The sequence below is a fragment of the Stegodyphus dumicola genome, chromosome 12 (genome assembly GCF_044657685.1).
Source record: "Stegodyphus dumicola isolate Sdum_Otavi_A_Nest chromosome 12, ASM4465768v1".
NCBI lineage: Eukaryota > Metazoa > Arthropoda > Arachnida > Araneae > Eresidae > Stegodyphus > Stegodyphus dumicola.
Genome location: NC_140779.1, coordinates 70,623,160 through 70,648,630, shown reverse-complemented (window position 1 = coordinate 70,648,630; position 25,471 = coordinate 70,623,160). Strand labels below are relative to the sequence as shown.

Below are 25,471 nucleotides of genomic sequence, written 5' to 3'. Positions count from 1 at the left end.
TAGATATATCCAATGAAAATGCTTATCAATGAAAGCTTTCAGTTATATACAAATTAAAAAAATTATATTTAATGATCTGAATCCTTAAGAATAATGAGATGTAAAACATGAGAACCTTTCTAATCGTGTCTATCATATACTGGAAGGACAACATGCTGAACACTTGTTATTACTGACAAAAACGCTTAATGAACTCATCTATTACAAAATTGCAACCCAGCAAGTCTACAACAGTTTTCGAAAGTTAGCCAAAATTTAATAAAAGGTATTATTCCCCTAAAAGAGGCATGAAAAATCAATAAGAGAAACTACCAAATGAATAGTATTCCAATTTTCAAACCTTGGCTTTCAAATCAGATGTGAAAATTTTATTAATAACAGAAATTTTACTTTCTACAGTAGCTTAGCTCCGAAATTCTGATACACAAAATCTGAAAACAAGGTTGTCTATGTTAGTCTGTCTGTCAGAGTGATGCAGTCTGTCCTGGTTGTCTCATGTCTTAATTTATGCCTGAAAAGTAATTTAGAGAGATAAAAGAAAGCGGATCCAAGTTTGGTTTAGAAGAAGGAGGGGATGAATGAATTGTGCTTTCCAGAAGTACACTGACAAGCGGCAGACAGGCAGGTGGAGCCAGCCCTTCGGAAAACATTTCCTGCTGCCAAAACAAACCGTCAATTGCTAATGGGGCTGAGAACCGTTCCCTGTTTCTTTTTTCCCCCTTCACGCGGGAATATCACCAAGTCCCTCCCGGTCCTCATCTGAAGTGACAGATGGTTCTCCGAATGACGCTGAAAAAACACTGGAATTACTAACCGAAGAAAACCCTCAAATTGAAGATATTGCTCTTCTGTCTCTGAAGTCTTCGAAAACAAGTTTGTATTTTTACAGCTTCTCTTCTCTAAAAATATTAGCTGGATGAGAGAAGACGTGAGAAGTCTAATTTTTATAACCCGAAGTATGTTCATTAAAGTCAAGACTGCCAATTTAATAACGGCAGTTTTTATTGGTAACCTTTTTTCGTCAGGCCGAACACAGCAGAACCCTATTCCGGTATTTCTGAAATTTTAAATGAAATTGTAATTCCAGCTGGAGATAAGTGCATAACCAAATGAGGTGAATTTCTATACTTTGTTGTATAATTGAATCGCAATATAAACAGAAAATTCTGTTGTCATTTCAACATGTTACTAGACATTTAATAGAACTGATATTGCCTCTAAATACTGAAAGTATGTCTCACTTTCCCTGAGACGGGAAAATATTCCCAAGAGACCTTGATCCTTGAATTTGAGGTTAAAACTTCTTGTCGAAATATGACTCCTTCAGAAAGAGGAATTTTTTACGGAAGTTACTCATGTGGTCAAAAGAGCTTTAAATAAATTAGAAGCTTAAAAAAAGGAGAAAGAAAGAAAGGAAGAAAACTTTCAGATTTTATATTATGCCCAAAGGTGCGTTTTTTAACATTTTCTGTGTTACCTTTATTTATTAAATATCACGTTCTTCGCACTTAAACCACATGAAATTTAATTCAACAACAATACCACAAAATATTTAAAAACAGCATATCTTTAGAATTTCCGATACACGCAGTCTCGCTCGCTGGAGATAAAAATGTTTTTCCCGTACAGTGTTACCATTGCTCCCTTTCAAATGGTTGAGTTTGTCAATCAACAATTCGTTAAAATTTTACAAACTATGAAAAAGAGAATAAAACAAATTCCAAATTCAGATTCCAGGTGCCCATGTTCTGGTGAGGGATAACGTTATTCAAAATTTGATGGCTCTAGGTACCGTCGTTTTCTCATAATGCGAGAAACATAAACACATCCATGCAAATTCTTCATTATTTAATTTCTTTAAACATAATACAGGGCGATACTATTTGCTGGCAACAATTTGAAAAGTGAAACAGACATTTATAGTGAAACAACGCAAAGTGCCCTTTCGAAACTAATTGTCCTTCTTGGTTACCACACCTTTGGCCTAAAATGCGAAGAATTCTGTTTAAAATATTTCTTTGTTTCTTAATCGGTATCGTATCTTCTTATTTTTAATTTGTACATATTTTACATTTATTTTATTATTTCATTTGATTTTGATGATACTTGTGTTAATTTATTTATTTAATTTTTCACTCGCTTCATTATTTTATCTAGTTTTCGTGATAATTTAATTTATGCTTCTTTATGAAAATTGTAACTTAATTTATTAATATTTCTATTTACCTTTTTAAATTTTATTCAGTTTTGATTATTTAGTACTACCATTTTAATTATTTACTTTTGTTCATCATTTTTGATAGCCTTCCACAGAACTCTGACATGTCTAATCTTATAAATTAAACTCTGCTTACTGCGTTACGGAATTTTCTCCACCCACACAGCAAGTCTTTGTGGTATAACTAGAAACATGTACCGCTAGTACTCGGAAGGTCCGGAGTTCGACTTAGCTGGATTTTCTTGCTCCAAAATAAACGTAATGACTCTAAAATTGGTGTCTGTTTCCAACGTTAAATTATTCTGCTAATTATAATATAAACATAAAAGTGTGCTTTAAGAATTCTAAGCCATTCGTAAGAAATACGCTTTCGATTTCATAAGAAGAAGAAATTCAGCTTTGATTTCAAAAGGAAACCTGTTTCAGAATTTTCAGGAGTACTTTCAGAGACAACTTTATATAAATATCGCTTTATTAATAAAAGTGATTTTACAACTGCTGGTTGGTTGTGATCATAAATATGAGCTATTTAATAGTGAAAACATTATTGCTGCAGGTAGAAGTTACTCTCTCTTTCTCTCCTGCCCTCTTTTCTTGAGTTGCTAACAAAATAAAATTATTTTTATCATAACAAATAATACTTCTATTAAAAATAACTGGGATAATAAACTAAGCGTAACAAGCCAGTTTCGGATAAGATTAGACTGCTGTTTGAAACAGCAATGGAAACTGAATTTTGATTAAATCAAATGGATTGGACTTAAATTTTTACAATGTAAATTGGAATGATCTCATTTCTATTTGTAATGAAATTATGAGATTTCCTGTAAGACGTTTACAAAACTTAAGTCGAATTTCTTTCCAGGATTAAAAGAAAACAATCTTGATTCGAAACCCAAAGCTAAAGAAATTTTTATTGCCAAGTTATTTTCATCCACTATGAAAAGATTCATTTCACTTTATTAAAAACCACACCAATAGATCCTACCATAGGTGTCTATAAATCCTAATCTATGAGAGTCCCTACTACAGTTTTAGAAACAATTGATATAAAACGAAAACAATCTACGCAATGTGAAAATTTTAATGCAGATTAATAACCTCATACATTTTATCTTAATTAACATAGGATTGTTACCTTGCTTTCAGTACATTTCTTTATTTATACTTCTATAAAATGCTTTTTATATTTATAAACCATAAGCAGAACATGAATTACTTACGAGAAAATGAGGAAGTACCCTGGGCTCCTACTTTATGAAAGCATTCAAATCTTTTAGTACTTAAAATATGTTGAGTTTTAAACAATTTTTTTCAGTTGTAGTAAACTTAGAAGCAGTAGAAAAACTTTCCAATTTCCTATTTTAGCTTTTTATGCTTATCTTCACAAATCAGCACCGGACAGTTGTTTTGCACTCCCATCGGTCCGACCAATGGCCGACTACAGTAATCGTTCAGGGCTGCTCAAGCGAAGGGTCTGGCTGCATGATTGGTTTTCATGGCTTTCCACGTGTGTAACGTAAATTTCCTTAGAACTTCCTTCCACGAAGGCATCGCCTCTCTTTGGTAGATAACCCTTATATGCTTCTCATGGACGTCTGGTATTACGAGTCTCGTATTAAACGAAACCTCAGAATGTAAATCATCATAATTGGAGATCATAACATCAAATTAACATGGACATCTTTTGGTTATCATAGGCGTTACTTAATTATTAAACTGCTTAACAATTCTTCTTCACTTTATCTTAACTTCTCGAAGGCGGATAACAACCAGAACCCTGCTCTGAAGTGCATAAGCTTATGTTTATGCAAGTCATTCAGACGGAAAAAAGGTTAGTGACTCTAATTGACGTACCGATCCGCCCGGGTTCAAATCCCAAAGAGGGCATGAATGTAATTTGTCCGTTCCTTCATCAAAGGCAACGGTGGCCCACCTATTACGTGCCTAAATAGTAAAGAGACCTCACTTTCTGACATTAGTAGTGGCCAACGCTTATAATCGGCTACAGCCCTCCTTTGAGAAAAAATGTTTTATGTAACACATAATAAACTGGAGCCACGAAAACAAAACGTACAGGAAAGGTGTAAATTATTTTTGTTTCATTATCTCAAAATAAAAATGTAGTAAATCATCAAGGTTATTTCAAAAAATAATTTATATAATTTGCATCAACCCCACCTACTGCAATGAAACTACGATTCACGAATTACTTCGCTCAGGAAAGCTGTTCATCAACCGAAACATTCGAAAACCGAAGCAATATGACTCATAAGAGTTAATGTAAAATGGATTAACTCGTTAGCAGACCTCAGGTGATTGCATATTTAGAACTTACAACAGTGCTGTGTGCACAGGTGTATAACCTAAAACCAATGGAAATCATTAAATAAAAAACAAAAAAGATTAACACAGTATTAAACAGATAAAATATTTAATTTTTTTCTTAATTTAATTTTTCTCTACCTATATGAAGGCATAAGTGGAAAATAATGTGGCAAATGTTATTGTTTGCATGCCAAATGCCTTTCCATAAAAACACCAGATAACTGATTTTAGGAAACAACTTCTTTCGTCGAAACAAAAAGGGCTAGGCCTCTGTTTCACTCAACCAATGTGATTGATATTTGTTACGTTTCAAAATATTTCTAAAACAAGACATGGAATTGTTAGTGAAAATGATTATACCGTATCTTACTGCCGATTTATCAGAAGGATATTGTTATGAGAAAATTTTGCATATACTCCCATTTTGCACAAATTTCGTGGAGCTAGAAGAACTATAATCATTTTCCTGTTTTCCGATAATCGTCCTTTGTTGCTGTTTCTGAAACTATTGCGCAAATGTCACAGCTATCTTTCTTGTGGAACTCCTTTTTATGGTCCTCCTAGTAACTTCTCTCAAAGTCTTCATTATTAATTTCCTAGCCCATGGTTTTGCTTACATGCACAATAGGTAATAAGATCAAGGGTCAAAGCCTCTACTGCAACCCAATATAGCCATTATTTTCTTAACGCCGAATACATGGTCCAGTATGTAACAGATATGCAACAATTATGCAACAGAACATTTTAGAATGTTGTTTACAAAAGTTTTTGAGTGTTAATTATGTAGCATAAGTTATTTCACAATACCTTTTAAAATCATATGCCGCCGGCTTGAATTTTCGTAACTCAAGACTCCATTCGTTAGCCCAGGCGTTTTTGGTTCACATAATTTGTTCCTGAACAGTTCGTGAAGTGATGCGTTCATTATCCGATATTCCTGTGCACATAGAGAACGATAAAAAGAAGAAATGGAAGATCTTCATAAGAAATTTTGCCTTCCGTCTCCAGGTTTTAGACTGTGTCTTGTCCATAATCTTCAGCTGTCTTTGAGAGAGATCCACATAAAAAGCATGAAACTTTGAAGCAGACCGTGGAGAACTATTCTTTTTTCCTAGTTTTTAAATTTTGTCTCTGCTGTAAACTGGAATTTTTAACGGAATTATTGTTATACCTATTCTTCACAGAATGTATTGTATTTTAATCAACAATGAGTATACGAGTATATTTTAATTAGTATTGATGAAGTAAGTGTGATATTTTAATTAGTACTAATTAGTAAGTAAATAGTATTAATGAAATAAAAATTTCATTCTTAAAAAGGGGATCATATATATATACCGGTAACAATGGATAATGGGTCCTGATCCTTTGAACGAGAAAGTTAATCCTCGCGATGCTTCTGCGCATGGGAGAAAAACTTCGTTTCCAAAAAAAAAAGCTACGCAGTTTTACCACTCTAGAGAAATTTCGACATGTTAGACGAGAAAATATACAAAACTAACTGTTTTCTCGCTGGAATTCAAATCAGGGGTCTTCCGGTTGCTAATTGGACATGCTAAACATTTCAAAAGGGGGATGCAGTCATTCTTTATATATGTGTTTAACCCAAAGGGCCCAAAGGAGCACTTTGCATAGAAGGGCTATAAATTTTGTCATTTTACGTTGGTTCTCTATAAACGGCGTTTCACTTTTCAAATTGTTGCCACCAAATATAAAAGTCCTGCATTTTATTTAAAGAAATTAAATAATGAAGAATCTGTATGAATGTATGCACATTTCTCGCACCAGAAGAAAACCTTCATACATCAAATTTTGAATAGCATTTTAATAATTTTAATAATCTTTCACTCGAATATGGGCATCTGGAAACCCAAATTTGGAGTTTGGAATTTTTTTATTATCTGTTTCATATTTCATAAAACTTTAACGAATTTTTAATTAACAAACTCAACGATTTCAAGGCAAGTAATGGAAACACTGTAAAAAAAAAAAAAAAAAAAAAAAAAAAAAAAATCTCCAGTGTACGAGACTGTGTACCGGAAATTCTAAAGATATGCTCTTTTTAAATTATTTTGTGATATTGATGTTGAATTGAATTTTATGGTTTAAGTGCGAAAAACATGGTATTTAATAAACAAAGGCAACACACAAACGTTGAAAAAACGCTCATTTGTGAGCAATATAAAATCAGAAATGTCAATAAAAATCAACTTTCATATTTTTTTCTTTTTCTTTATTTTAACCATAAAAATTATCTGTATTAGATAACAACGATAAACATTTTTTTTTAATGGCCGGACAATTTTGTAAGATTCCTTATTGGTATGTATTTCAACAATATTCACTTCCTAGAATTCGGTACATTAGAAATTCTATTTTTTGGCCCATAATATGTTTGCGGAAATAATTATATATCTCATTATTAAACAAAATCGATATAGCCTTTTGATGATGCGGAACATGGTTTTTCAGTGCATTAAAATGCGGGTGCGAAGAAAACCAAAATGTCAAGGTTACCATTTGCGCATCTTTGAGTTCAGCTGGAATCAGAAGGACCAGCTTTAAAGTCTTCAGAAATAATATTTCAACCGTTCTACGAAGTGTGAGAGTGCTAAAATAAACCCCCTATTCTTTGGAACTATGTTTAAAATATGTTGCTACAATTCGCTGCAAGCTGAACATTACAGCAGATGGAGATCTTCCCGAAAGTGCTGCAACTGCAGTTTTCAGTTTTATCTGTAATCGTAAAACAGACATGAAGTGAGGAATGACAATGTGCCAAGTTTTTAGCTCTTCTGTTCTTCATCTTTTCGTTCTTTGGGTGCTGTAGAATGCTTGTAAGGAAGTGAAAGATTCCAACTACATAAAGCAACAGGCACATATACACGATTATTCTAACTGGAGTGAGTCATACGATTGCTACCATAATTACTTATTCCGCAAAACCATGAAAGTAAAATAGACGCATGTTATTCTTGTAAATCAATTTAAACTTTGATATGGCAGATAACTGCCCCATAGAAAAGAATTTCTCTTTCGGTCTTTCTTTTTCTTTTCCATCTTCAGCATAGTATAGGATGGTTTGGTTTATGTAATTACGGCTATCTGTCTAGGGAAAGGGATCACTTCGTGGAGGATGTTTTAAGGAAACCTGGCTCGTATACACGTTACACATGAGGAAAAACACACAAATGCCCATGCAGCCAGCCCATTCGCGGGATTCGAACTACCAGTGTTTAGCGACTTTACCGCTCAGCCGCTGGTGGGTTTTAGTATAATAAAAGAGGCAGAAACTTTTCATCAGCACCTCAGAACTGTTTTTAATGAGAATGTAGAGTCATTTGGGTTTTTTTCGGGGGGGGGGGAAAGCAACAGACGTTAAAAATGTGCAGTTCCCTTGCTGGGATTCGAACCTGAACCTCTGGAATACGCACCTAATGTGTTGTCGTTACAACACGAAGGCATGCTGGAAGAAGAGAAAAAATATCTTATAAGGAAAATAAAACAAAATACATTCGGGAAGTGTATGCTATTCACACAATTACGCTAAATTATACTCGGAAAACGTGTCCAGAGGTCTTTTTCTCTAATGTTTCGAGCCACCAATGTTTCGAGAAAACTTTCAATAACGTTTTCTCCATGTCACAGGTGCTATAGTTATTAAGGTTCTAAAATCCAAGATTGGAAACCGAACCCATCAACGTATAGTCAACTTCCATTAACTAACATGTTATGTAGAGGGGTGCAGATCACATTTACTTAGGTTTCTTTAGTGTATCTTTATTAGCTAGGCTAGAGTAGGTTCATTTTGCAACATTTTGTGGTTCTAATACCTAAGGACTCCCTTAGGACTTATTACACGTACCTAAGGATCCCAGGAACGTGTAAACATATTGCACTAATTAGCATACTACGCAGGTTGGTGTAGGTAACGTTTAATTAGGTTAGTGTTAGTATATCCTCGTCAATTATACAGGTTCATTTTATAGTTCTAATGCCTGACTTTCAACAGGTTATGTAAATGGTCGGCGAGTTATCGCTTTGACCAGAGATGAGACTTAGATGACCAGAGATGCCTAAGAAGGTGGGAGAAATACCTTATATACTCGTCCTTTTAAAGGGCGACTGAAGATTAGGGGACCCAATCGCCATATCCTGCTGGTGGAGAATCATCATACACCACCTTTTTTAGATCGAGCTCCACTGTATAGTCATTAGGTTATTTACAAGCACGAGACATGAAAAATGAACTATGCCCTGCCGGGATTCGAACCACGGACCTCTTGCATACGCGCCAAGAGTATTGACCACTACACCACGAAGGCATGCTAAAAAGCTGGGAGAAATACCTTATAAGTTAATGCTCTATAATGCAAAAAATTAAAAATATAAAACAAAATAAATGGAATTTATTCTTTAAAATTAAATTATATAAACATATCAGGTTCAATGTTTCTTCTTACCTTCTTCGGAAACATACAATGACCTGACTAGAACAGAGAGCTTACTAAAGCTATGTTCACTAATTGTAGTAAGTAGACAGGATACAGACGAAGGGTATACAAAACCCTTTATTTTTTTCTTTATATACAATGACTTCCGTACTTCGGAATACAATGACCCTCCACTCGGGGTCTAACTTAAAAGATATCAAAATAAAACTAAACTCTAATTTAACTTTAGAATAAGATTGGCCTTATAATAACAGAAAGCGTATGTAGCACAGAGACTGTGAACACTACAATACGTTTAATTTATCAAGAGGATTAAAACCTCTGGCCTGGAAGGCAAAGTAGCAACTGCGTAACTTCTAAGGTAAGCGGCCTGCTTCGAACTCACGGCTTCCTCTCTTCTGCTTGGCAAAAAGGCCACACTTAAATACTTGGCGTTCGCCAGACAATTTTGCATAAACTCCTTCACGCTTATAATTCTGGCCGGAAGTAGAAAATAAGAAGTGATAGTAAAGATTTAAAATAAAATAAACGTTAGTAAAACTTAAGATCCTTACATACTTCCCGCCAGAGTTAATTAGTTTGAAACTGAGGTCTAAAACGACCTTGTTGAAAACTTTTAGCTCTAGAAACTAACGCGAGACCAACCTTTTACAAACATAACTTAGCTAGAAACTAGAAAATTTTAAAAGAAAGAAATTTGTTACAATAGCAGCTCCCGGAATATACAACAATCTTTTTTCTTTTTCATCTGTACTGCATCAAAACAGGAGCTTTATTCAATTCTGGTTCCTTCCAGAGATCTGGAAGGAAAACTAGTTTAATGAAATGTTACAGAATGACATTGTAAATAACATATAGAATATACTTTTCTTAACATTCTTATTTCATTCATGACTATTTTAATTATCTCTCCCCGTGCTCTCTGACATGTGTTGTAAAAACACCAAACACGAATGTGTTTCTGTCTATGTGTTCAACACTTCCTCCTATAATCAAAACACTAACGTGTTAAAATTCAACATACGAGACCTCTTAACACACCCTAATTTCAACTCTAGACCCTGAGGTACTATTCTGAAAGTGGCTAACTCTAAAGTGTAGCGTCAGAGAGCCTAACTACATCATTCAACCTTTAACACATATTCACCATGATTTAATCTTTACAGTCACACGAATAACAAATTTTTTAACATTACTTTCACTTTTACCATATCACGGTATTTCTAAACATTCAAAATAACAGTTCACATGTATACAAGAACATATCAAGATGCCGTTAATTTTACACATTTGAAAACATACATTAGTAGTACATTGTTAACTTCTATTCTTTTCAAAGCAAGTGCCAATTCTTTCTACATTGAAATAATACTACATTTCAAAAAGTCTTTCAGACTAAAACGTCTTTCTCGTTAGAATGTTTTAAATAAAATTTATACAATAACTTTTTACAATATTTAAGTCTTTATACAACGCTATTATACATCAACTTTAGTTTTACGCGCGAGTAATTGAAAAACATAATAAGAAAATCGGTCACAACTCATTTCTCGCCCTTTTGGCGATAAAGGTAGACCTCGCATGAGGTAAAACTTCTTCAAATCTGCCACTTGCAGTAAGAATGAAAGATTAACTTAAGTTTGTAAAGTAACACAAAATTTTACTTATCTTTGTAATATTCAGACATCCTTTTCTGGGCCCAGTCTTTAAAGGTGCTGCAAACCGTAGCTTGGTTGATCCTCCTTCTTGTACGGGCTCGCCCTTCAGTGCTTTCCTCTGGAAGCTTCCGTTTTTCACCACTACGGCCACCCTTGAACATCTTCCTTCTGTCCTCTGCTTGTGGTCTTGGCCGTTTGAAGGCAGCTGGTCTTGGTGGAACCGGGAAACTTCTGTCGTGATCCTGCTTGGACCTCGTTGTTGGCCGTTCAAATTTTTCTTGTACTTTTTCCTCCGCCGCTGATGGCCCTTCCGCAGTTCGGCGACTTTTGCTGCGGAGAGTTCTGTCGGATGAGTCAATCTTCCGTTTCACAGCCGGGTTATAGTTGCCGTCCTTTCTCCCGGTCTTTTCCACATACGTCGTCCTTCTCCCTTCTTCATTCTGGGGGTGTTCGTGAACTCTGTTTTTTGGACGGTGGAACGACTTCTTTTTCTTTGTACCTTCAATTTTTCCGCGGGGCAATTTTCTTTTCACTTGCTTCTGTCTCTCATTGGCTTGCCCTTGTACTTGTCGTTTTCCCACCTCTGGAACTTGTACCTGCGGTGTCTGCCGTACCGGATCCTGCAAAAGATCTGAAAAGATTTGCATTTTATTACGGTCATAGAATGGTTTTATCTGGTCAATGTTTGCGGAACAGGTTTCGCCATTTCTTGCCTTTAATACTACAACAGCGTGAGTTATTTTTTCTATAACATATGGTCCTTCAAAGCGTGGGAAAAATTTGGCAGTTTTATCTTCTGGTGCTGAAGAAAGTGAATGCTTAATTTTTAGTACTTCATCCCCTACTTTATAAGTTACTCCCCGTCGTTTCAAATCATAATAGAGCTTCTGTTTTCTTTGTGCTACTTCCGTATTCTTCTTTGCTTCCTTAATTAGTTTTTCTATATCACCCATTTTAAATTCTGGGGCTCTTTGTTGCACATAAAATAATTTATCTAACGGTGTTATAATCTTTCTGCCTAGAAATAACTCAGCAGGAGTTTTGCCCGTTGTATCATGTTTTGCGGTCCTAAGGGCGAAAGCAAATTCATTGACATAGTTATCCCAGCTTTTATGAAAATTTTTAACATAACTACGGATAATTTTCACTATATTTCTGTTGACCCGTTCCGCTATATTTGATTGCGGCCGATACGGGACCATTTTTAAATGACGTATGCCCAGTTTTTGGCACATGTCTTCAAATATATTACTTACAAATTGAGGACCATTATCCGATATAACTTTTAGGGGCGCCCCGTATTTTAAAATATATTTATTTAAAATAGAATCGGTAACTAATTTCGCGGAGGCTCGTTTTAAGGGAACAATTTCGGTCCATTTACTAAAATGATCAACTATAACAAGGAGATAGCGACTTTTGTTTAACTGACTTTTTGGGAAAGGGCCCAATAAATCGATACCGATTATTTCATTTGGAAATTCGGATTTAATACTATTTAGAAACCCGGCCGGGCGGAAATTAATATAATTAACGGCTTGACATGTTGGGCAGGACTGGACATACGCCCTTGTTAACTTTTGCAGTTCAGGAAAGTAGACTGCCTCGCGTACGCGTTGAGTAGTTTTTCGAATACCAGCATGAGAAGCTAAAGGGCTGTCATGGAGCTCTTGCAGGATATTTAATCTAAGACTAGCTGGGATAACAGGTCGAAATTCGTTGTTGGAATTCGTAGTTTTTGTATAAAATAATAGACCATCTATTAGTTCGTAATGGGCCGCCCTATTTCTTATCGCCACAATATCTTGGTGGCTAAAATTTTCAGGATCCTTCAAATACTCATAAATACTTCCAAACTCAGGATCCTTACCCAGTTCGGTTATTACAGTTTCTCGGGAATTTATTGTACACGCTGTCAGCATTGCAACTTTTACGGTATTACCCTGTTCGTCTAATTTAATTCGTGACAGGGCATCTGCTACGATATTTTCCTTTCCGGGGGTATGCTTGATTACCAGATTATATTCTTGCAGCTTGAGTGCCCATCTTATTAACCTTGGGGATAAATTTTTTCCAGAGTACAATCTAGTTACCGCCGCATGATCAGAATATACTGTTATCGGCGCCTTTCCAAAATAGACTCGGAACTTTTGCACTGCTAACAGAACTGCAAGTGCCTCTCTCTCGGTCGCGGAATAGTTTCTTTGTGTTTGATTTAAAGTTCGGCTAAAAAATGCTACTGGCTGCTGATTTTGCGAAAGTACCGCTCCTACCGCATAATCCGAAGCATCCGCTGAAATTTCTAAATTTTCATCCTTTTCAGGAAATTTCAACACAGGGGCTTGCGTTAATGCTTGTTTTAATTTTTCGAAAGCACTATTGGCTTCGGCCGTCCACGAGAATCTTGCCTTTTTCCTTTTTAATTTTAACAATGGCTCAGCGATAGCCGCAAAATCTTTTATAAAGGACCTATAATATGAACAAAGTCCTAGAAAAGAAGAGAGCTTCTTTGCCGTGTTTGGAGTGGGATACTTTTGTACCGCGATTATTTTTGATTCATCTGTCTCGATCCCTTTTTGCGATATTTTGTAACCTAAATATTTTAATTCAGGGGCTGCAAATTTGCATTTTTCGACATTAACTTTTAGACCGGCCTCATTTAATAAAGAAAACACCTGTCTTAAATCCTGTACATGTTGGTCTAGATTATCACTAGTAATAATGATATCGTCTAAATAGATAAATGTGGACTTTCCGAGAACAGGTCTTAACACAATGTCCATGCATCGCTGAAATGTTGCTGGGGCGCCTGAAAGGCCAAACGGCATTCGCAAAAATGCATAAGTGCCAGACTTGGTTATAAAAGCAGTCTTAGGCACGTCCTCAGGCCTGATCCCTATTTGAAAATAACCATTCGTTAAGTCTAAAGTTGTCATAAATTTGGTTGATTTTATGTTCCTTAAAATTTCTTCTATAATCGGTAACGGATATACCGGATATTTCGTTATGGAATTTAATTTACGGTAATCAATAGCGAATCTCCACCTTTTTGGATGCTCCAAAGGATAATCATTATTTTTCTTACATAAAACCACCGGACTAGCATAACTACTTGAGATAGGCGTTACGATCTTTTTACGTAGCATATCGGTAATATGCCATTCTATAATTTTTTCCTTATTCTTATCATACCGGTATGGTTTTTGACGAACCGGCAATGCATCTCCGGTGTCAATACTATGGTTAGTAACCTGGGTAAATCCTGGAATATCACTAAATAAGGAAGCAAATTCACTTACCACTTGTCGGATTCTATCTTGCTCGTCATTAGGCAGGTGGTCGAGATTTACCCTTGGCGGTTCAACCTTTTCTACACGCACTGGTTTCATCGTCAGTTTAAGAGACGCTTCATTAAAATCCAGTGTAGCTTGTGCGTCTGAAAGAAAGTCTATTCCTAGTATTAAGTGTGCTTGCAAATTCTTTACTATAAAAAACATCACCTTTACTTGTTCGTCCTTGATACGGATGTACAAAGGTACTTTACCTACGCACTTACATTGTTCTCCTTGCGCCGCTAATACTGTTGTATTATCCGCATTATATATGCGGTATTTGCGAAAATACTTTCTAAAAAAGACTTCTGCCACACAGGAACACTGCGCGCCGGTATCCAGGAGTGCGGTGGCCGGGATATTATTTACCAAGACTTCAATCTTCGGAAGAGTTAAATTTTTCACCATTACTGTATTTAACTTGTAGGAAGAGGGGTTTTCGTGGCCTTCGGATTTCCGCACCCTCTCGTCAGCAGAAATCCGTTTTAGTTTAAATTATTTTTTCTTTCGGTGCTTTCCTTCTTTCTCCACTGGCCTTGAGACTTTTTTCCTGGGTTGCTATTGAACTGTCGACGTTCGCCGGCTGTTTTTGAATGCTCGGGTTTCCTTGCCCACTGATTCGCTTTTTCTCCGTAGCCATGTGCTTGAGTTTGCTGTAGTCTTGGCGTACCAAATTGGTTTCGCTGTTGATATTGGCGTCTTCTTTCGACGTCCGCCGTTCTTCTACTTTCAAACTGGATTGCTAGCTCAAATAATTTTTCCAGTGTAGTCGGATTTCTCAATTCAATAAAGTCTTGCACTTGGGGTAGTAACCTCGGCAAAATCACTTGAATTATTTCAGGATCCGGACGGTTTCCATACAAGAGCTTGAAAACGTGAATTTTTCTTAAAATAAACCTGGAGAGGTTTTCCATTCTTTGTTGATATATACTGAACAGTTCTGTTTCTAATTTCGCACGATCCCTTACAACAGGGAAGGCTTTTAGTAGGGCAGTCTTGAAATTTTCGTAGGTATAGGTGGGACTTCCTGCTTGACCCAAGAGACTTCTGCCGATACATTTGAACCAGTTAAGCGCTTGGCCCCTCAAAGCGCTGGTAGCTAAGGTAACTTTTTGAAACTCGTGCACGGGGTAGAGCATGAAGTGGTCATCCAATTTTTCCAAAAAACTGGTTACCTGTGAGTTTCCATTAAACGTTGCTTCCGGTTTCATCGAAGCGCGCATGGTCTGGACAATATACCCAAATCCTTCCAGGGCGGCAGCTGGCATTTCTGGATTCTGAGCTGTTTCTGCAGGCAGCACAGGTTCTTCTTGAAACTCGGCCATGGTTATTCTTCGTCGGGCGCCACTATCAGGTTCAATGTTTCTTCTTACCTTCTTCGGAAACATACAATGACCTGACTAGAACAGAGAGCTTACTAAAGCTATGTTCACTAATTGTAGTAAGTAGACAGGATACAGACGAAGGGTATACAAAACCCTTTATTTTTTTCTTTATATACAATGACTTCCGTACTTCGGAATACAATGACCCTCCACTCGGGGTCTAACTTAAAAGATATCAAAATAAAACTAAACTCTAATTTAACTTTAGAATAAGATTGGCCTTATAATAACAGAAAGCGTATGTAGCACAGAGACTGTGAACACTACAATACGTTTAATTTATCAAGAGGATTAAAACCTCTGGCCTGGAAGGCAAAGTAGCAACTGCGTAACTTCTAAGGTAAGCGGCCTGCTTCGAACTCACGGCTTCCTCTCTTCTGCTTGGCAAAAAGGCCACACTTAAATACTTGGCGTTCGCCAGACAATTTTGCATAAACTCCTTCACGCTTATAATTCTGGCCGGAAGTAGAAAATAAGAAGTGATAGTAAAGATTTAAAATAAAATAAACGTTAGTAAAACTTAAGATCCTTACAAACAGATAGAAGTTTTATGGTAAAACTGCATACATAGATATTGGCAGAAATTATTCTCATTCAAATTATCTGTTTTTTATAAACAAAACGAAAATGTAATCATTAGTATTAAAAATTAGTATAAAATCTGAGATAAAACAAGAACTCTATATAAAGTATATTTCTACATAGATTAAGAAAGATCCAACTGGAAAGAAAGTTATGAGATGATAGAAAAGGAATCCATTTCATTAAAATATAAACGTAATTTTAACTGAAAATAATTAATAGTTAAATATCATACGGAAATCTTACATAAATTAAATCCAGAATGTGTTTACACTATTTTAGAACGATTTCGAAGGCGTTAAAACGATTTCGAAGTATGGGTTAAAACGATTTCGAAGGCGTAAAGAGCACTTTATTAATGTTCGATCTGATAACCTGTTTTCTGGACTGGGTAAGTCTGCATCGTAATTTTCATAAGAGAAGGATCTACAAAAGAGTTTTGTAGAATTTCCAGGAGAGGTGATTTTCATTTCTTTTCCGGGGTCCATCAGTCATGGTGGGTTTGAGCTCAGAAACAGCTCTTTTCAAGAGGCCATTTGCACAACAGTCCCTGAATGGAACGTCAGAAGACTTTGCAAGAATACACTGAAAAGCTATATATGCAATACCTGTATAAGTCTTCATTTTCCCAAGGAATTTAGTAGTGCTTTTCGAAGTATGGGTTATTGCTTTGTCTTGATGAAGTTTCACTGAATCTTTGAAAGTCACTGGAATAAAGAATTGGAATTTCTTCTTTAAACATCGGACATAAAACTTTCTCTGGATTGTACATTAAGTTTATTTTAACAGCTTTTTACACTCTTATTATTTTTAATTTCCCACTGTAAGAGAATCCTACAACAATCATAAAGCCCTTACCGGAACTTTCTTTCCATTGATGGAACCAGGTTTGTGCAATTTTCTCTTCATTTTCAATAATAAATAGATCTTTTTTTTTTTTTTTTTTTTTTTTTTTGTTGTTGTTGTTGTTGCTGTCATCTACATAAACTAATGTTCAGCAAGTGCCACAATGTATTTCTCTTTATCTCCTGCCTAATAATTTTTACACAAGTTTCTATAAATTCTTCTGCGCTACAAATTGTAAAACATAATGTTGAACACTATGTTTTTTAGCATTTTTAAATTGCAAATCTCGGTTTATAATTTCATTTATATTTGCTACAGATGTATTTAAAGACTTTAAAATTGATTTCTGCGTCGGCGAATTTTCTCTTGTTACCAACGATTTAACTTTAGAAGCAGTGCGTATCTTTTTCGGGTAATGGTTTGGAGTCTTCTGTCCTTGTAGAAGTAATGACTAATTTTTTTTTCTTCTTGATTCCTCATGTTGCTTATTTTGTATTTATTAATTATAATACCATGCATTTCACAACGTTCATTAATTACAGAAACGGAATATTTCTCTCAAAGCGAAAAAACATATCCTTCAATCCATAGCTTGTTTAAATGCGAGATTTTAAAAGCAGAACAAATTTAAATATAGCAAACGATATTTTTCATTTCATATAATAAACAGTTAATAGAAATTTTTATTCCAAAGCATTGTCTTTCTTTCAATTCTTTGCCAAAATTGTTCTAAAAAATCTGTAAATGTCCTCTGTATATGAGTTTGTTGAGCCAAGAAGATAATGTATTGAGAATCTGAAACGCAAGATAATTCAGAATTTGATAAGAATAATAACAGTAACATTCGAAAGAGATGAAAAGACCTGATATGTTAAATCTGTGAAACTAAATTTTGTAGCGAATATGGCAGTCTAGCATTTTAGTGTTTATATGATATTAGTATCAGTACGTATACATGTGAATGCGTTCAATAGGCGTTATTTTATTGAAAGTTGCTTCCAAACCTATTCTTAAATTTTGCAGTAGATCGTTAAATTTAAAGATGAATTTCAATGACTGGGCTGAGAATGCCAAAAAAACATATGTAAGAACTCATAAATCAGAACACCACGTGATTCATTAAATCTACTTTATGCCAGTTATTACTTTTTTCTACCAGTGTCCTTGGTTTGCGAAGAGAAGCTTACTTACTCAGAGTCCGATTATTTCCGCGAATCAAATGGCTTGGCGAAGCTGAATCCAATTTTTTTCTTGTCCTATCAATAAATTTCTTCAGGAGACTTTCGGCTGGTTAGAATTTTAAACATGCCCCCATGAAACACAGACACTACACACTTATAATCATCGTAGGCTTCTCCGAGATTCGATACCGGGCGCAATACAGCAGTCAACATGCCTGTAGAGAGAGAAGCAAGGTGTGGCCACAGAGAGAATTGGCAAGAGAGAGTTTAACGATGAAAAAAATGTAATGTAATTTGTAAATACGTTGTAAATACAAAAATTTCATAAACTATTTGAAAAGATGAGCCATATTGTTTATTTGGATCATCATACAGAAAGAATCACCAATATTACGAACTGATACTGAAACTTATCGCTAACCAGTATACCGATTAGGGTAGAAACTTGCTAACTGCATAATCTAGTAAGTAGTAGCATGCATTGGATTTGCTATAAGCCGAAAAAGTAATTTTGAATATATTCTTAAAATTTTGCTTATTATTAATTCTTAACTGCCTACTTGGGCAATCAGAGTTTTCACCTCTAAAAGCCAAGAAGTACCACAGATTCTATCAGGATACGTTCGGTTAAGCTACTTCGATGCGACAAAGCACATAAGAATTCACTGCCTAAGGGAGAGAATGCCTTCATGAAAGATTTTCTGTGGTAAGTGGCTTGTATTCACGTTAGGTATGGAAAAATCATGAAACCTGCGATGCCGCCAGCCCGTTCACCTGTGTTCGAACCCGAGTCGAACTACCAGCATTCAGCCGTTTTTGATCAATACGTCACTGGTGGGGCATTTCTATCAGGAGATGCATCTGTATTTGTTTTAATATCACCATTTAATTGAAGTTTTGTGCAAGGAACTTCAAGGTCGATTTTGGCGTCTAATTAAGACAATCTGGATCTCTAATCTCCTTTTCCATTAAAGATTTTCAAAGTCTACTTTCTTTCTTTTTGTTTAGGCAATAAATTAGGTTTATGATGAATTATAGGAGGATTTGGGGCTCTTTAAAGTCTGGGACTCTAGGTTCCGATCATGTAATTTTATACAGCAATCTGGTCATCTTCATTCTCATTAATAATTGAAATCTTTTAACGTAGACTAAAAAATCTTCCGTAAAATAATTATGCTCAAGTGCTTGAATATTTTCTTCCTTTTTCAAAGTTAGTAAGGAATAAAAATATATTTTTAAAAATTATTTTTACAAGCAATAATTCAAAATCAGCAAACTTTAAGAATCGAGGTACATCAGTTTGACAGCGGCGCAACTCTACAGAATATTCCATTTGTCACTTTCACAGTGTGATTCAACAGTGAAATTCTACAGCTTTCGAGGTACAAACACATTCCTTCCTTTTCCTTACATGTTTAAGTAAATGCTGTTGTTAAATATCGTTCTCCGCATTTTCGAATACTTCGAGATCAGTCCACTAAAATTATTTTTGAGAATGAATTTTTGACTAAATTGAATGATTTGGAGAAGATTTAAGTCAAATTTCGTTCACCCTATGTACCGTATTTGCCAACGTAACTGTAATGTAGTATAATACTCTTTCATATATTCCACCTCAGTTTATTCCACCAGTGGCCGAGTGGTAAAACCACTGATTAATACTAGCTTCTTCGAGGTTCAAATCCTGGCAAATAGGCTATTCCATGAATGCTTTCTTGGTTCTTCCGACCCACAAAATAAACAAAAGCTTGTTTTCATTAGAAAGTTCCTTATCGAAGCATCTTTCTCGTTAGGCAGATAATCCTAGAGTGTTTTGCCATTATCTAAATAATTTGTCATAATTCATTGATCGAAATGTATGTTATTAATACTAAATTCAAAATTTATTCTTGACTTTTTTATAACCGCAATCATTTTCACCTATTCTAGGTACAATTTTATTTTAATTCCTATTTCTATTCCAAAGAAATATGCAGACCTTCTAAATTTACAGATAGTACTAATATTATACATTTAAATTCTAAGCAAATGAAAACTTGAATGGGAATTTATTTATTTAGTCGATCACGTGGACAGTTAGCCTACAAATTTCTGTATATTCGTTGGCAACAGGCTGGATTACTGCTCGGCGCAACGAACATGTGGAATTTTATCTGCGTTTCCGAAGGATGTCCGAAAAACTTTACAGACAGACACTGACGGATTTATGAAGAGAGGAATCTTTTTTTCGTTTGCACTTCTGAAACGAACCTCTCTCTCCATCTTCAGAAGCACGATATGTTTACTATCTAATTAATTAATTGTTTGGAATCCTCTTCCAGCTGTAATTTCCGCGATCTCATAAATTTATTTTTCAAACAAAAGATTTTTTTAAACCACTTAGGTTTTTCAGTTATCTCCGATCGATGCTAACGAGAAACTCAAGCCGTCGCACCATGAAATCACGAGATAGGATATTTTATAGCACTTGGAAACAACTTTTTATTCTAATTCTTTAAGAACAAACTATGAAGGTAATCTGGCAACTGCGGGAGAAAATTTCAGTAAACATATTATCGTTGCGTAGCAGAACACTTTGATTTTGTCTGCAGCTGTAGAAAAATATGTTCATCATTTTCTAAAGAATTTATATCTACTACGGCTGAACAAGGTAAGAAAACTAGTTTTAGTATGTTTAATTAGTTGAAAGCAATAAACACGTAATTAATTGAATCTGTTATTAATCTCTTTCGTAAACATCCAGCACCTAATCAAAACATAGATCTCCTTTTAATCAATAATTCTTTGTGAAGAGAACTTGTTTACGTCTCAATGATAATTGAATCATCTCACCAGCACAGATATTAATATCTTGTCGAAGATGAAAAACACTTTCTCGAATAAAACGCTTTCGAAAGAGAACGTTTTTATCGCTTGTGAATATCATCTTTCTTCAATCGATATCACAAGAGGCCACCGAAAACCCAATTAAAACAGTTTTCTTCTACTCGTAAAGAGAATTCTGTTTCGGCGTCATCTGAAGTTCGATGACGTCATACACCCTTTCTGACGTCATTGCTTAAGTCTTCATGTCACTGATGCAATGCATTGTTCCATCTTTGTTAGCAAAGCTATATATTTAGAGAACGATGGGATTTCATGAGTTTACTTTTGTTTTTAAATCATTGGAGATATATATATATTTTGTAACTAAGTAAAAGAGTTTGAGATTTCTGAAGACTTTTCTTTACTCTATATGTAGTATTTATAATAAAAACTGTCATGTATCTGGCAGCGGTGAGCCAGCCAATCAGCTGCCTGGCAGAGCCCAGCAAGTAAGAGAGAGGACAGTGGCATGTTAGCCTCAGAGGAGGCAGGTGGTAGGTTAATTATGTTGTAGGAGCGAGGTAGTGCTCCGAGTTTGCCGTTATTCTTTAAATGTTAATTTTTTTCTATTATTCTTTGAAAGTTAATTTTTTAATAAATGTTGGTGTCGTTTTCCTCACGGTGCCTTATTAATCCGCAAGGTCATTACAGCACGCTCTCGATTGAGAATCAGAGCTAACGAAGCCGACTGGATTTTGGAGAAAAGGTGAGAAATTTTTGTTGTAACTTTAAGGAAAATTTCTTCTAAATATGTTTAAGGGAGTAGTTAAAAGTGATTTGATTTCGGTGTTGAAGGAACTAGGTGAAGAAGCCGATTCTAGTTTAAAAGTTGTAGAATTAAAAGATAAGCTTTTAAGTTCTAAAGAATATTTGAAAGATAAAGATTTTGTTACTGAATTTCTTAATACTACGGTTGAAGAAAGGAAAAAGTCAGAAGAAATTGTGAAATTGCGTTTGATGCAAATCGAAAGTAGCAACGAATCTAGTAATAACGTAGAAAATACACTTTCATTAGATAAGCTTTTGAAAGCTGTACAGGCATTATCGATTTCTGTACCTAAAAAGGGGGAAGCATGGAACTTATTTTTTGATTCCATAGAAAGGGCTTTTAAGCATAAGAACGTACCAAATGAGTTTAAGTCTGAAATTTTACTTAAACTGATAGGTGATAAATCCTCTAATATTCTAGTATATATTAAAGATGATGATTTGAAAGATTATGAAAAAAATAAATCTTTAATTCTTAAGGAATATGAACCATCGCCAATTATATGTTTAGAAAATTTTCGCCAAGCTCAAAGGTTGACGGGGGAAACTCATTTGCAGTTCGCCTCTCGTTTAAGATCATGTTGGATCCATTATTGTAAAAGTAGAAACGTCAATGATTTTGAGTCTTTAATTAACTTAATAATTTCTGACAAACTTTTTCAAACATTGGATAGTGATTTAGCGTGCCATGTTGCAGTTCGACAAGGTGAAAGTTGGCTACGTCCAGAAGAACTAGCGAAGGAATGCGACACTTATTTCATCGCGAAAGGTAAATCTTTTGATGACATAAGAGGTGAAAAACGCGCTAATTTTCGTGATTCATACAATAAAAACTCTTCATACAACAAAAACTCTAAATATATTCCACCAGCGCTAAGAAAAGATTTAGTGGTAAATGAACAGAAACATTCGTTTAAACAGCGAGAATGTTATGTGTGTAGTAGCAGTTTACATTTGGCTAAGGATTGCCCGAACAGGCGAAATAAATTTGAGAGGTCCAATAAACAGAACGATAATTTCCCGGTCAAACCGAAAGTTAACACTTCAAGTAAGTCGAAGGACAATGCGGTTGTTACAAATGTAAATTCTAAACATTTACAAAAACCCGAGTGTTCCGACGGAAAACTTAATTTTTATTCCTTGGAAAAGATTACTATTTACATTGCAGGGAAGCAAGTAGAAGCTATAAAAGATTCAGGTACGGAAATACCAATTTTGAACACTACATTAATTCCTGATTTAAAAATAGAAAGTAAGGGTAAAATCATTTTAAGTTCCGCATTTGGCGACGTCATAGAGGCAACGTTAGCAACTATTCCCATTTATTACAAAAAACCAAACAGTTGTCTATATTCGCGCGTAGAAGCTCTTTTCGCGTTGACAGATAAGCTAAATGTCCAATGTTTAATTACACCAGATGTATGGGATCGCATATTTGAAGACGAGAATGAATCAACAGTCTTCCCCGAGACGAAACCGGAAACTCATAAACAAAAACAACTTGAGGTTGGCGCCGTTGAACTGTCAAATGTAAATCTCTTTTATAGCTCAGTTGCGAATCAGAATGATGAAAGACTAAACAGTTATTCGGAATCGAATAAATTTAAGGTCGATCAGAGAAACTGCCAAACGTTGATAAATTCTTTTAAGGACGCAGAAGTAGGGAAGAACAATTTCTTTTTACAGGACGAATTATTATTTCATAAAGAAAAAATTTGTGGGGAAAACATACAACAGTTAGTTTTGCCCGAGAATTATCGAAATAAAGTCCTTCAATTAGCTCATGATTCCATATTCGGAAATCATTTAGGTATGAGGAAAACTAAAGAAAGAATTAAGCTTTCATTTTATTGGCCGAACATATCCAAAGATGTAGAAAATTATTGTAGAACATGCGAGAGATGTCAATTAAAAAGTCCGGAAAGACAATCGGATAAAATTCCGATTACTCCTATTGTTCGCGCGCCATATCCCTTTCATACAGTAAATATAGATATTATTGGTGAAATTTCACCTCCTTCAGGAAGGAAACATAAATATTGTTTGTGTTTGATAGATAATCATTCAAAATGGCCAGAAGTCATACCTTTAAAAAGTCTTTCTGCTAAAGCTACTTGTGAGGCTCTTTTAGATATTTTTATGAGAACCGGTATTCCAGAAATAATTTGTAGCGATCAAGGCACTAATTTTACCTCACAATTAACTCAAGAATTCGAAAATAGGTTAGGAACTCATCCTCGTTTTTCGACACCTGGTTACCCAGCATCAAACGGCTCAGTGGAAAAATGGAATCGGGTATTTAAACAAATGTTACATCATGTAATTCGCACAGATCCTGTTAATTGGGACAAGCACATACCTTATTTACTTTTTGCGTATCGTGAAGTTCCAAATTGCACTACCGGTGTATCTCCATTTATGCTTATGTACGGTCGTGAAGCTAGAGGTCCCTTAGCTGTGTTAAAATCATCATGGTCCGGTGAAATACCATTACCTCTTAATCTGAGTAATTCAGCAGTTGATTATCTACAAGAATTAAAGATAAATTTAGAGAAAGCATCTGAGCTCGCTTCTTTATCTGCCGCGGAAAAACAAGAAGCTTATGCATATTATTTTAACCGTCGCAAAAGTTTGAAAGAATTTAAAAATGGTGATCTAGTATATTTACTTATACCAGACTCTAGCAACAAGCTATATGCTAGGTGGACAGGTCCAGGTGAAATTGTTGAAAGAGTAAATCCTCATTCTTACAAAGTTAAATTACCCGATGGGAGTGTGAGGCATGTTCATGTGAACAAAATAAGAAAATTTTATGTTCGAGCACAAACTGTGGGAGTGATATTTGAAGATGATTCTGAGTTTGGGGAAATTCATACCACTCCAAATAAAGGAGATTGCGCAGTAACTAGAAGGAACATCGAGGTGGATATTAGTCATTTAGAGGATAGCAAACAAAAGGAATTACACGAGCTCTTACTCAAGCACATCGCGTTATTTTCTGGGGAGATCCAAATAGCCAGAGTTGGTGAACATAGAATTCGGTTGTTACCTGGAGCTGAAAGAAAAAAGCCATACATCTATAAGATCCCAGAATCTTTGAAACCTGAAGTAGATAAACAGATCGAGGAATTGGAGAGCTTGGGTCTTATTGAGCCAAGTGAAGCTGAAATAGCATACCCAGTCGTATGTGTTGCCAAGAAAGACGGAAGTATGCGTTTATGTATTGATTTCAGGTTGTTGAATCAAGTAACTAAGCCTGTTGATTTTCCAATGGAGAATGTGACTGATCTAATCAATAAAATTGGACACGCGAATGTTATCACCTGTTTAGATGTCTTGAAAGGTTACTGGGAAATACCTTTAGAAGAAGAAAGTCGTGATTTAACATCATTCAAGACACATCGTTCCCAGTATCGTTGGAAAGTGATGCCTTTTGGATTAAAAAATGCAGCTTCTACTTTTCAGCGAGTGATGAATAATGCCTTAAGAAAACATAGTGATTTTTGCAAAGCATATATTGATGATATTGCTATCTTTTCACCAGATTGGAATTCGCATCTCCAACATTTAGATGCTGTGCTAACTACATTAAGTGATCTCAGGTTTACGGTGAACGTGAAGAAATGTGTTTTTGCACGTTCGGAGATAAAGTATTTAGGACATATAATAGGAGCTGGAAGACATCAACCTGATCCTGAAAAATTACATGCCATTGAAATTATAAAAAGTCCTAAAACAAAGACTGCTCTAAAGAGTGCATTAGGCTTATTCAACTATTATCGTGATTACATAAAGAATTATGCAGAAATAGCTCGCCCATTGACGGAGCTTACAAAAAAGAAAATTCCTGAGAT

General features: G+C 35.3%; 1 protein-coding gene across 2 annotated transcripts in view; it reads left to right on the top strand.

Moving 5' to 3' along the window:
• The first annotated feature begins 553 nt into the window (after nucleotides 1-553).
• Nucleotides 554-25,471, top strand: part of LOC118187929 (uncharacterized) — a 75,610-nt gene continuing 50,692 nt past the window's right edge. Inside the window, exon 1 of one of the 2 annotated variants that reach the window (XM_085806543.1) lies at nucleotides 554-873. The gene's annotated coding sequence lies outside the window, so the exon portion shown is untranslated. The remainder of the gene's footprint in view (nucleotides 874-25,471) is intronic. The other variant, XM_085806542.1, reaches the window with a different exon arrangement.